This window comes from Anomaloglossus baeobatrachus, chromosome 6 (genome assembly GCF_048569485.1).
Source record: "Anomaloglossus baeobatrachus isolate aAnoBae1 chromosome 6, aAnoBae1.hap1, whole genome shotgun sequence".
NCBI lineage: Eukaryota > Metazoa > Chordata > Amphibia > Anura > Aromobatidae > Anomaloglossus > Anomaloglossus baeobatrachus.
This window is the reverse complement of record NC_134358.1, coordinates 366,626,131-366,636,835: the sequence shown is the minus strand read 5'-3', so window position 1 is coordinate 366,636,835 and position 10,705 is coordinate 366,626,131. Positions and strand designations below refer to the sequence as shown.

General features: G+C 43.0%; 1 protein-coding gene across 1 annotated transcript in view; it reads right to left on the bottom strand.

Annotated features, from left to right (window-relative positions):
• The window catches only part of LOC142243927 (maternal DNA replication licensing factor mcm6), a 470,818-nt gene that overhangs the window by 409 nt on the left and 459,704 nt on the right, over window positions 1-10,705 (bottom strand). The window lies entirely within an intron of this gene.

The window sequence follows — 10,705 nt, the reverse complement described above, 5'->3', positions numbered from 1 at the left end:
AATAATTCTCATATTTCACAGAGAAATCAGAGAAATTCAATTAACATCAAATTCAAACCTCTGCAGATCTGATAATCTTTACTATTTGCATAACAAGTGGCACAGTATGCATCAGGTTTTGTGAATTCGGCCCCATATTGATTTATGTACTCCTTTAGTGAAGATTTGTAACTGGTTAGAGCAGCTTTCTTGAAAGGCTAATCAGACTTTCAAGTGACTACAGAATAAACTATCGTGTGTGTAAGCATCAGGATTAACCATTTCTGGCCATCTATGACATCGTGTATTTTCTCCAGTTTTCCCCTCAGCTTTATTTCTCACCAGCCCAGAGTAGATTGCAAGTAAAGATTGAATAATTTCTATGATCTCTCATACACCGCACACAAGCCTCCATTACTGCTCTTAATTCATTTTTTTTAGCATACATACAATCAACACAGGCATTGGGGGTTGTTATTCTACAGTATTGAGATATATTCTCCAAGAAATAGCAAAAATCACAATGTACAAAAGTGTAACTCACACCTACTGAAAAATTCAAATTTGTTTTGTCAGGTTAAAGGGTATCCATCACCAATCTGTAGTTGTCTTATTAAAAAAAAAACTAACAAAAAAAAACCAATGGTCAACGCCAGATTGGTGATTTTCTACAGTAAATCTAGTCCAGTACCAAAAACATTTCAGAAGTGGCCCTAATGTTCACCATGGTGGAAACACAATTCTTTTAGGGTGAATTAAGGCTACACCAATCTGAGGCTACCCATGATTTTATTAAATAAAAAGGGAAGCTGAAGATTGTGATATCTTTATCTCTTAACACTTACCTACCACCAATGTAGAAAGCTAATAAAACATTGGTCTTCCTCAGATTGTTGATTTTTCTAAACATAATCCAGTGCCAGAACCTCTCAGACGTAACTCAAATGTCCCCAAAATGGCCCATGGAGACAATGGAGACCTAGGAGGACCTCACTGCTGACATAGGCCTAAAAAAAGCTAGACTGCAGTTTTCCAAACTGTATATGAGTAATCCAAAGTCCTTCTGGCAAAGCATTTTGTGGACAGATGAGATAGAGCTTTTGGTAAAGCACATAATTCTACTGTTTACTAAAAATGGAAATGCAGCCTACAAAGAAAAGAACACAGTACCTACAGTCAAATATGGTGGAATTTCAAATATCTTTTGGGGTTTTCTTGCTGCCTCTGGAACTGGGTGCCTTGACTATGTGCAAAGCATCATGAAATCTGAAGATTACCAAAGGATTTTGAGTAGCAATATAGTGCCAGTGTCAGAAAGCTGGGTTTGAGTTTTAGGTCATGGGTCTTCCAGCAGGACAATGAACAAATCATACTTAAAGAAGCACTCAGAAATGGATGAAAACAAAGCGCTGGAGAGTTCTGAAGTGACCGCAATGAGTCCGGATCTAAATCCCATTGATACCTGTGGAGAGATCCTTAAAATTTCTGTTGGGAGGAGGTGCTTTCAAATATGAAAAGATAAGTAGCTTATTGATGGTTATAGAAAGTGATTGATGGCAGTTATTTATTACAAAGAGTGTGCATTCAACCAAATATTACATTTGAATGTGCTAACAATTTTGTCCGGTCCATTTTTGGTTCTCTGTGTGAAATTGTAATTGCATTTTTTTCTTTTTTTTTTTTTTTTTTTGCACTCTAGTTGCCATAGGCAACCAGGATGAACCTACTGTGAGGCAATTCTCATAAATGAGGCCCCAGTTACTTCTGCATTGGTTGTTGAAGCCTTTGCAATAATTACACACTTTAGAGTGACTTATCAGGTTGCCTCACCAGAGCAACTATATGGTTTCTGCTTCTTTAAGAGTGACTGATTGGACACCATGGCTTTAACTCTAAAGGGGGCTTTACACGCAGAGACATCGCTAGCAATGTCGCTGGTGAAAGCACCCGCCCCCGTTGCTTCTGCATCACGGGCAAATCGCTGCCCGTGGCGCACAACATCGTTAGGAGCTGTCACACGTACTTACCTGCCTAGCGACGTCACTGTGGCTGGCGAACCATCTCCTTTCTAAGGGGGTGGTTTGTGCGGCGTCACAGCGGCGTCACTAAGCGGCCGCCCAATAGAAGCGGAGGGGCGGAGATGAGCGGCCGTAACATCTCTCCCACCTCCTTCCTTCCTCATTGCCGGCGGCCGCAGGTAAGCTGTGGTTCGTCGTTCCCAAGGTGTAGCACACAGCGATGTGTGCTGCCTCGGGAACGACGAACAACCTGTGTCCTCAACTATCAACGATTTATTTGAAAATGAACGACGTGTCAACGATCAATGATAAGGTGAGTATTTTCCATCGTTAACAGCCGCTCGTTGGTGTCACACGCAACGATGTTGCCAACGATGCCGGATGTGCGTCATTGAATCCGTGACCCCGGCGATATATCATTAGATACGTCGTTGCGTGTAACAAGGCCTTAAGACTTTTTGAGCAAAAACTGTCAGGAGCTTCAATACTGAAAGATGCTCTCTAGTTGCTATAGGCAACCCATTGATGTTACTGTGAGGCAATTCTTATAAATGAGTTCCTAGTTATTTGTGCACTGGTTGTGGACAGCCATTGCTATAGTTACAGACTTTAGAGCAAGTTATTAGGTAGCCACAACTTCGTGTCAATATGGTTGCTGCCCCTTTAAGAGCAATCCTTTGTACATCGTCACTTTAATTCTTTAATACCCTTTGGGGAAAAAAATTGAGAATTTGCATTCACCATACAGACACCTATTTTCTCCTTTATTTTTATAGAGCCTTTCTTGGTGGGGCGGGGGGTGTCAAACTTTAACATTTGCAGTATTTTTAAACCTGTTAAAGAGAGGTCATGCAAAATGTCACTCAAATCGGGTTAACTCTGGTTTTGTACTCAACGGGCCACACTGATCTTCTGCAGATAAAGATCAAATTTACTTTTTTAAATAATCATTATACATATATACCCACAAAAAAAGAGAAAATGAAAATACACAAATAAAAAAAAATGAAAAAATTATGTTCATTACATAGAACGTATATAGGCTAAATACAATACCACTGTATACCACACAATAAGAAACAAAAACGGCTTAAAGTCCTAATTTACTTACATATTTTTTTTTACGTTTTATTTGAAATAAATTCACACTATTACAGAGGAATACACAGGAAAATTCCGAAATACATAACACTTCACCAGAAGCACGGAAACTACAAGTTCTGATAAATGACATGTCCATTAATTGCACACTGTCTAGAATATTTTTCATGCATATTACTCAAAAATGATCATATTGATAAAGCACACTACTTGCCCTTTAAACCTGCTAAGTATGCACTCAGAGCACTCCGTACTGAACTCTACGTGCACATGCATTGCAGGCCGAGGTTTATCTGTGGGCGTAGCAAGCGTGCAATGCACTCCTGTCCCACAGATGAAGAGGAGCTGCTGCTGGCCCCCAACGTCTTTCAGTGCTGCCGTCTGCCTGCATGTGCCTCCAGCATCCCCCAGTATGTGTATGCCCACCAGACTCCCCCACTAATATTTATGCCCCCCACTGGCCCCATTAATGTGTATGCCCCTCAGCAGCCCCAGTAATGTGTATGGCCCTTAGGGTCCCAGCATCCCTAAGTATGTGTATGCCCCCCACCCCCACTGGCCCCAGTAACGTGTATGTGTGTTTCCCAGAGCTATGGGGTACTTGGTCCTGGGAGGTGTATTGCTGGGGAGATGTCACTTGGTGGCGGTTCCGTATTCCTGGGGACGCTTTTTTTTAAAAGGGATACATTTACAGGGGAGACTAAATGAAATTTTATAACGTGACGCTACTTGCGGGTTGCGGCTATGTAGATGGAGCCGCCGCTGCACAGTTGGCACAACTAACGTGTGCGCCCCTCAGCGGCACAACTAACGTGTGCGCCCCTCAGCGGCACAACTAACGTGTGCGCCCCTCAGCGGCACAACTAACGTGTGCGCCCCTCAGCGGCACAACTAACGTGTGCGCCCCTCAGCGGCACAACTAACGTGTGCGCCCCTCAGCGGCACAACTAACGTGTGCGCCCCTCAGCGGCACAACTAACGTGTGCGCCCCTCAGCGGCACAACTAACGTGTGCGCCCCTCAGCGGCACAACTAACGTGTGCGCCCCTCAGCGGCACAACTAACGTGTGCGCCCCTCAGCGGCACAACTAACGTGTGCGCCCCTCAGCGGCACTACTAACGTGTGCGCCCCTCAGCGGCACAACTAACGTATACGCCCCTCAGTGGCTCAAATAATGTGTACGCCCCTCAGCGGCCCCAGTAATGTGTATGCCCTCCTCTGTCTGCCACAGAACAGCGCAAATACTCTAACAGAGAGGAGCCGGCTGCTTCTCTGCAGGGCGAGCGCTGGGCCCCTAACCCTGCCAGGCCCATTCGCGATGGCGACCTTTGCAACCGCGATCATTATCCCCCTGTCTATGCCCCTGGCCTCCCCTATGATGCATTTGGCCCCAGACCCTTCTTTGATGTATATACTGTAGCCCCCAGCATCTTCTGTGATGTACATCCAGCAGTCTCAGTGTGCACTGTGCAGATTTGTCTGCTAGCAAGTGATGCTGCCTGCGGGACACAGAATTAAAGGCACAGTGCTGGCCTAGCAGCGTCACTACTAGCAGACACTTCACAGTGCACTGTGTGCAGATATGTCTGTTCGCGACAGCCATCACGCCCTGAGTGAGGCTGTTGCTGTCTTCCCCATATTAAAAATAAAAATATCTCTAATGGGATTGTGTGTATACATCCATGTCTGTGCTTTGGTCTGATGAGTCCAAATTTTGAGATCTTTAGATCCAACAGTGTCTTTGTGCGACGCAAAAAAGGTGAATGGATGGACTCTACATGCCTGGTTCCCACCGTGAAGCATGGAGAAGGAGGTGTGATGGTGTGGGGGTGCTTTGCTGGTGACACTGTTGGGGATTTATTCAAAATTGAAGGCATACTGAACCAGCACGGCTACCACAGCATGCAGCATGCTATTCCATCCGGTTTGCGCTTAGTTGGACCATCATTTATTTTTCAACAGGACAATTACCCCAAACACACCTATAGGCTGTGTAAGGGCTATTTGACTAAGAAGGAGAGTGATTCGGTGCTACGCCAGATGACCTGGCCTCCACAGTCACCAGACCTGAACCCAATCAAGATAGTTTGGGGTGAGCTGGACCGAGTGAAGGAAAAAGGGCCAACAAGTGCTAAGCATCTCTGGGAACTCTTTCAAGACTGTTGGAAGACCATTTCTGGTGACTACCTCTTGATGCTCATCAAGAGAATGCCAAAAGTGTGCAAAGCAGTAATCAAAGCAAAAGGTGGTTACCTTGAAGAACCTCGAATATAAGACATATTTTCAGTTGTTTCACATTTTTTTGATAAGTATTTCATTACACATGTGTAAATTCATAGTTTTGATGCCTTCAATGTGAATCTACAATTTTCAGTCATGAAAATAAAGAAAACGCCTTGAATGAGAAGGTGTGTCCAAACTTTGGTCTGTAATATATGTATATATAATGGCGCCCCTGTGGTTAGGCGCTACAGGGGAATACAGCACCTTAACATCAAAGTGCAGTACCCTTTGGTCACAGGTGAGAGGAAATGAAGAGTCTTATATTAGATTGAGTAACATTGACTCAGCAGCCCCTATCCCTGCCATAATGGCATATAATAGGGCCAGCAGACCAACAGTGAAATTAAAATAAGAGGAAAAAGATCAAGTGAAGAAAGCCCAAAAAAGAGCAATAATGAAAAACACTGCAAAAATTGCATGTGCTAGAATAAGACCTGAAGACCTGAAGAGATTCAATATGAAAACCCCATTGGTATAATACTTGCTGCCATACCTAGTTTACATATCAATATATTCGCCATAATGGCAAGTAATAAAAATTGGTGGAACAGCTGTAAGAGTTGCTTAAAGTAAGCAAACCCAAAGTGAAACAACAGCAAAGAGAAGTATGGAAAAATCCAAAGGGCAGCAGGAGATTACCTAAGGTGTAGCGTGTGCTCAAATATGACAGCCAAGGAACCAGAAGGAATACCCCTACGCGCGCGTTTCCCGTCTAGCTTCTTCCAGGGGATGCAGATAAACAGTATACCCAGAGTTTTTATACTCACTGGTAACCGCGATGATCAATAGTGCTCCTGCGTCCTGCCTCGCCCCCGTGACCGCCAGGCGTGGCGTCTGACGTCACCACGCTCAGCCCACGCCAGACGCGTTTAAAAATTTTGTTTTTAATATTTTTCCAATAAAGATTTCTAATTTTATATATGAAATATTCTTTCTGGCTCTATTTACTCGTTTCACTATATAGGTTTTCTCTCAGTGTTTGAGTACGAGCCCTCATATATCGGGTCTCATTTAGGTTTTCTTTGGTTATACTAGCAGCCAATGGACTACCACTAAACCAGGTTGGGTTTAGGGAACTCATATTAAAACTAGGGAGAGTAGAGTTAAAAGACCAAGGATTATGTGTGGTAGAAGATGACCCTAACAACAAATGCCCCTCCATGGTACTTGGAAAATATGTAATTGAAAACTGTCTTGGGGAAGTATTGTTTTTGCTCCGACAGATTGCTGTGGCTGCTGATTATGGACAGAGGAGAGTGCTACATCGTGAGATTCGAGTCCTGACACACAGACAACAGGTAAATCTGTCTGGAGGGGAAATTGGCAGTGTACGGGTTACAGACCAATTTCCTATTATATTACCACCTAAAAGTGAAATGATGATCTGGTGTCGAGCAGCTATGGGTCTTAGAGGAAAGGAATACCAGGCAGTTGTAGAACCGGTATACTCAGAGCACAGACCTACGCTGCTGACAGCCAGAGGGGTGGTGGATGTACGCAAAGGAAGATACCAATTCGTATCATAAACTGCGGGGAAAAGGAAGTAAAATTACCCAGGTACGCTACAGTAGCAAAGCTGTACACTGTCTGTGACAGCCATATACAGGCGATAAAACCTTTTGCCCCGTCAAATCAAGCAGAGGACAACAACTCGAAAGGACAGCTGGAGATATGGTGTCAGCAGTTGCATGTAGGGACCGATACCACCGTTTCCTATCAAAAACATGGAATCTATCGGGTAGCACGAGAATTCAAACAGGTGTTTAGTAAGCATTCGTTAGACTTTGAGAAGGTCGAAGGGGTAAGTCATCACATATCCACAGGGAATCATCCCCCAATTAGACTGAGACATAGACCCGTGCCACCAAAACACTACCAGTGTGCAAAAGAGATGTTGCGGGACGAGAGAGGCAGGGGTTATAAGAGATAGTTGTAGCCCCTGGGCAGCCCCCTTAGTCCTAGTTAGAAAAAAAGATGGCACTATGAGGATGTGTGTGGATTACAGGGAAATAAATAAGATCACTTACAAAGATGCTTACCCGTTACCCCGTATAGAGTCTCTTGCTGCATTGAGGACTGCTAATTATTTTTCTACATTAGATCTCACTAGTGGATATTGGCAGGTCTCCGTGGCAGAGGAAGACCGAGAGAATACGGCATTTACAACACCAATGGGCCTATGTGAATTTAATAGGATGCCGTTGGGATTATGTAATGTACCAGGAACATTTCAAAGGCTCATGGAATGTTACCTGGGAAACAAGAACTTTAAGACCGTACTCTTGTACCTAGACGATGTAATCGTATACTCCAAGACCTATGAAGATCACCTGGAACACTTGGCTGAGGTATTTGCATCTCTAGCAAAATATGGAATGAAGCTTAAACCATTAAAATGTCACCTGCTGAAACCAAAAGTCCAATATCTTGGACATGTACTTAGCGCAGATGGAATAGCACCAGATCCGGAGAAGATAATAGCTATCCAAGATTGGCAGAGACCAACCACCATCAGAGAAGTACGCCAGTTCCTGGGTTTGGTAGGATATTACCGGAGATTTATAAGGGGCTATACGAAAATGGCAGCACCTTTACAAGACCTACTGTTAGGCCAAACTAAACGAAGAAGGTCAGAACCATCATTGATATGGAGTAAAGAGCAAGAAGATTCCTTCCAACAGATGAAGACAGCTCTGACTGGTGAGGAAATATTGGCATATCCTGATTATAACCTACCATTTGTCCTGTATACTGACGCAAGTAATGTAGGGCCTAGGAGCAGTATTATCTCAGGTACAAGATGGAAAAGAAAGGGTAATTTCTTATGCCAGCAGGAAACTTCGACCCACCGAAAGAAACCCTGAAAATTATAGTTCTTTTAAGTTGGAGTTTTTGGCCTTGGTCTGGGCCATAACGGAAAGGTTTAAACATCATCTGGCTGCTTCAAAATTCATCGCTTATACGGATAACAATCCATTGATGCATCTGGACACTGCAAAACTCGGTGCAATGGAGCAACGCTGGATGGCTAGATTGTCAAATTTTGATTTTATCATCAAGAACCGGACAGGCTGTAAAAATGCCAATGCTGATGCCCTGTCTAGGAATCCTCAGACATATCTACCAGGATCAGAAGTAGAGGAGGATGACTTGGAGGAAGTAGAACTCCCATCTTTCCATAAGAACAGAAAATGGGAAGTGACAGAGGCCGTTATCTATCAAAACCAGCAGAATATAGCAATGAACCAGTTGCCTCACTATAATTGGAAAGAAACCCAAGATAGTGATCCGGCAGTGAGTCTAGTGAAAAAGCTAGTAACCGAACCAAGCAGCAAACTTGACAAAGATTCCCCACTAGAGGCCAAGCAATTGTGGAAAGAAAGAAGCAGGTTATTTATCCATCAAGAAACTGCGCAGAAGATATATTAATCCTAGTACACATGAGATGGTTTGGCAAATTGTGGTTCCAAAAAGAGACACCCAAATGGTGTTAGATATGTATCATTGTATGTATTAAAAGATCAAAGCCCGACTTTTGAGTCTGAACTATTTCAAGAATTCTGTAAATTATACGGATGCAAGAAAATTCGTACTACGCCTTATCATCCTCAGATTAATGGAATGTGTAAGAAAATGAATCACATTGTGATAGAGCTGCTAAAAACTCTGCCCTTGGAGGAGCGGAACAGATGGCCAGAGAAGTTACCAGATCTAGTTGACATGTACAACAACATTTCAGTAAGCTCAACAAATTGCACTCCTGCATACCTTATGAGAGGAAGACCAGGAAAATTGCCGGTGGATTTGGGGATGGACATAATAGTTCCTGAAGAAAATACCTCAGATGCAGATTGGGAAGTAAAAAGAAAGGAGCAGTATCAGAAAATACAGGAATGTGTCGAGAGAAGCCTGGAAAAATCAAAGGAAAAACAAGAATCAAACTTTAACAAGAGTGCTCAAGGAACACCCTTACTACCAGGTGAATTAGTCTTAAAGAGAAAAAGACGACTGCATAAGTTAGATGATCAATGGGAGGCAGAACCCTAGACTGTACAACCATCAAACTTCAACAACCAGAAAACCTGTTTGATTAGCAAAGACAAAAGGTGAAATAACAGCAATGGTGTCCAGGGATCATTTAAAGAAATACCCTCAACAGCTGCCACCAGTAGAGAGAATTCCTATTCAGAGAAAAGAAGAGAAAGAAAGAATAGTCAAGACAATTTTAGAACTTCCTGCAGATTGGCCGTAAGTAGATGGCATATACTTGATACCGATGGTGACTTTTCCACAACCCAGTGAAACGCCCAAAACAGAAGAACCACCCATTGTAATGGAATCAGAGATTTCTGCAGTCGGTGTACCTGCCATTTCCACTAGGAGAGTAAGTAGACCCTCAAGTATACCAATTTTACGCAGGTCAACACGTATTAACTTTGGCTGTCCACCGCTTTAGATACAGAGAATAAAATGTAGAAAGTGGAATATGTAAGTAGTTGAATAGGTAGATAATATTAATATATAAAAGGGGTAAAGGAAGTTTGCATAATGCTGTATAGGGGCCAGGAAGGTGACTCCAGGGCCAAGAGGCCTACAGTGATTATGACTGATAGGGAACCTCACCACACTTAGAACTCTTAAACTAAAGGACTCGTAACTGTTGATATTTTTTTTGTTTGTTGATGCACTTTAAGTGAAGACCGAGCCACAAGACTGGGTGTGGCAAAAGTTTCTTTAACAGCTTACAGCCAATGGACTAATGCTGTATGAGCTGGTGACCTATCTTATTCAATTTTTGTAGTTTGTATTTTTAAGACTCTGTTAAAAAAAAAATAAAATAAAAATAGAGTAAATGTTACCAACATCTTAAGTTTAATTATAAGAAAATGTTTAGCTTAACCTATACCTTGTTGTCACACTCGGGGACGAGTGTGATTAACTAAGGGGGTATGTGGTGCCCCTGTGGTTAGGCGCTACAGGGGAATACAGCACCTTAACATCAAGGTGCAGTGCCTTTTGGTCACAGGTGAAAGAGAGAGGAAATGCAGAGTCTTATATTAGATTGAGTAACATTGACTCAGCAGCCCCTACCTTCATATTCCTGGGACTGTTTATATAATAGGTCCATGGGGGGTGGAGGCTAGCTGAGCGTGAGACATGACGTGATTGACAGGATGACTGGGTGACAGCAAGTCAGTTAACAGTTAGTCAGTAAAGAGTGACAAGAAGAGACGAGAGTAAATTGATGACTGAAAGAAGGGCTAGAAATAACATAGACCCGACGTCCTGAGCAAGGGTACCCCAAAATAAAAGAAAGACACAGG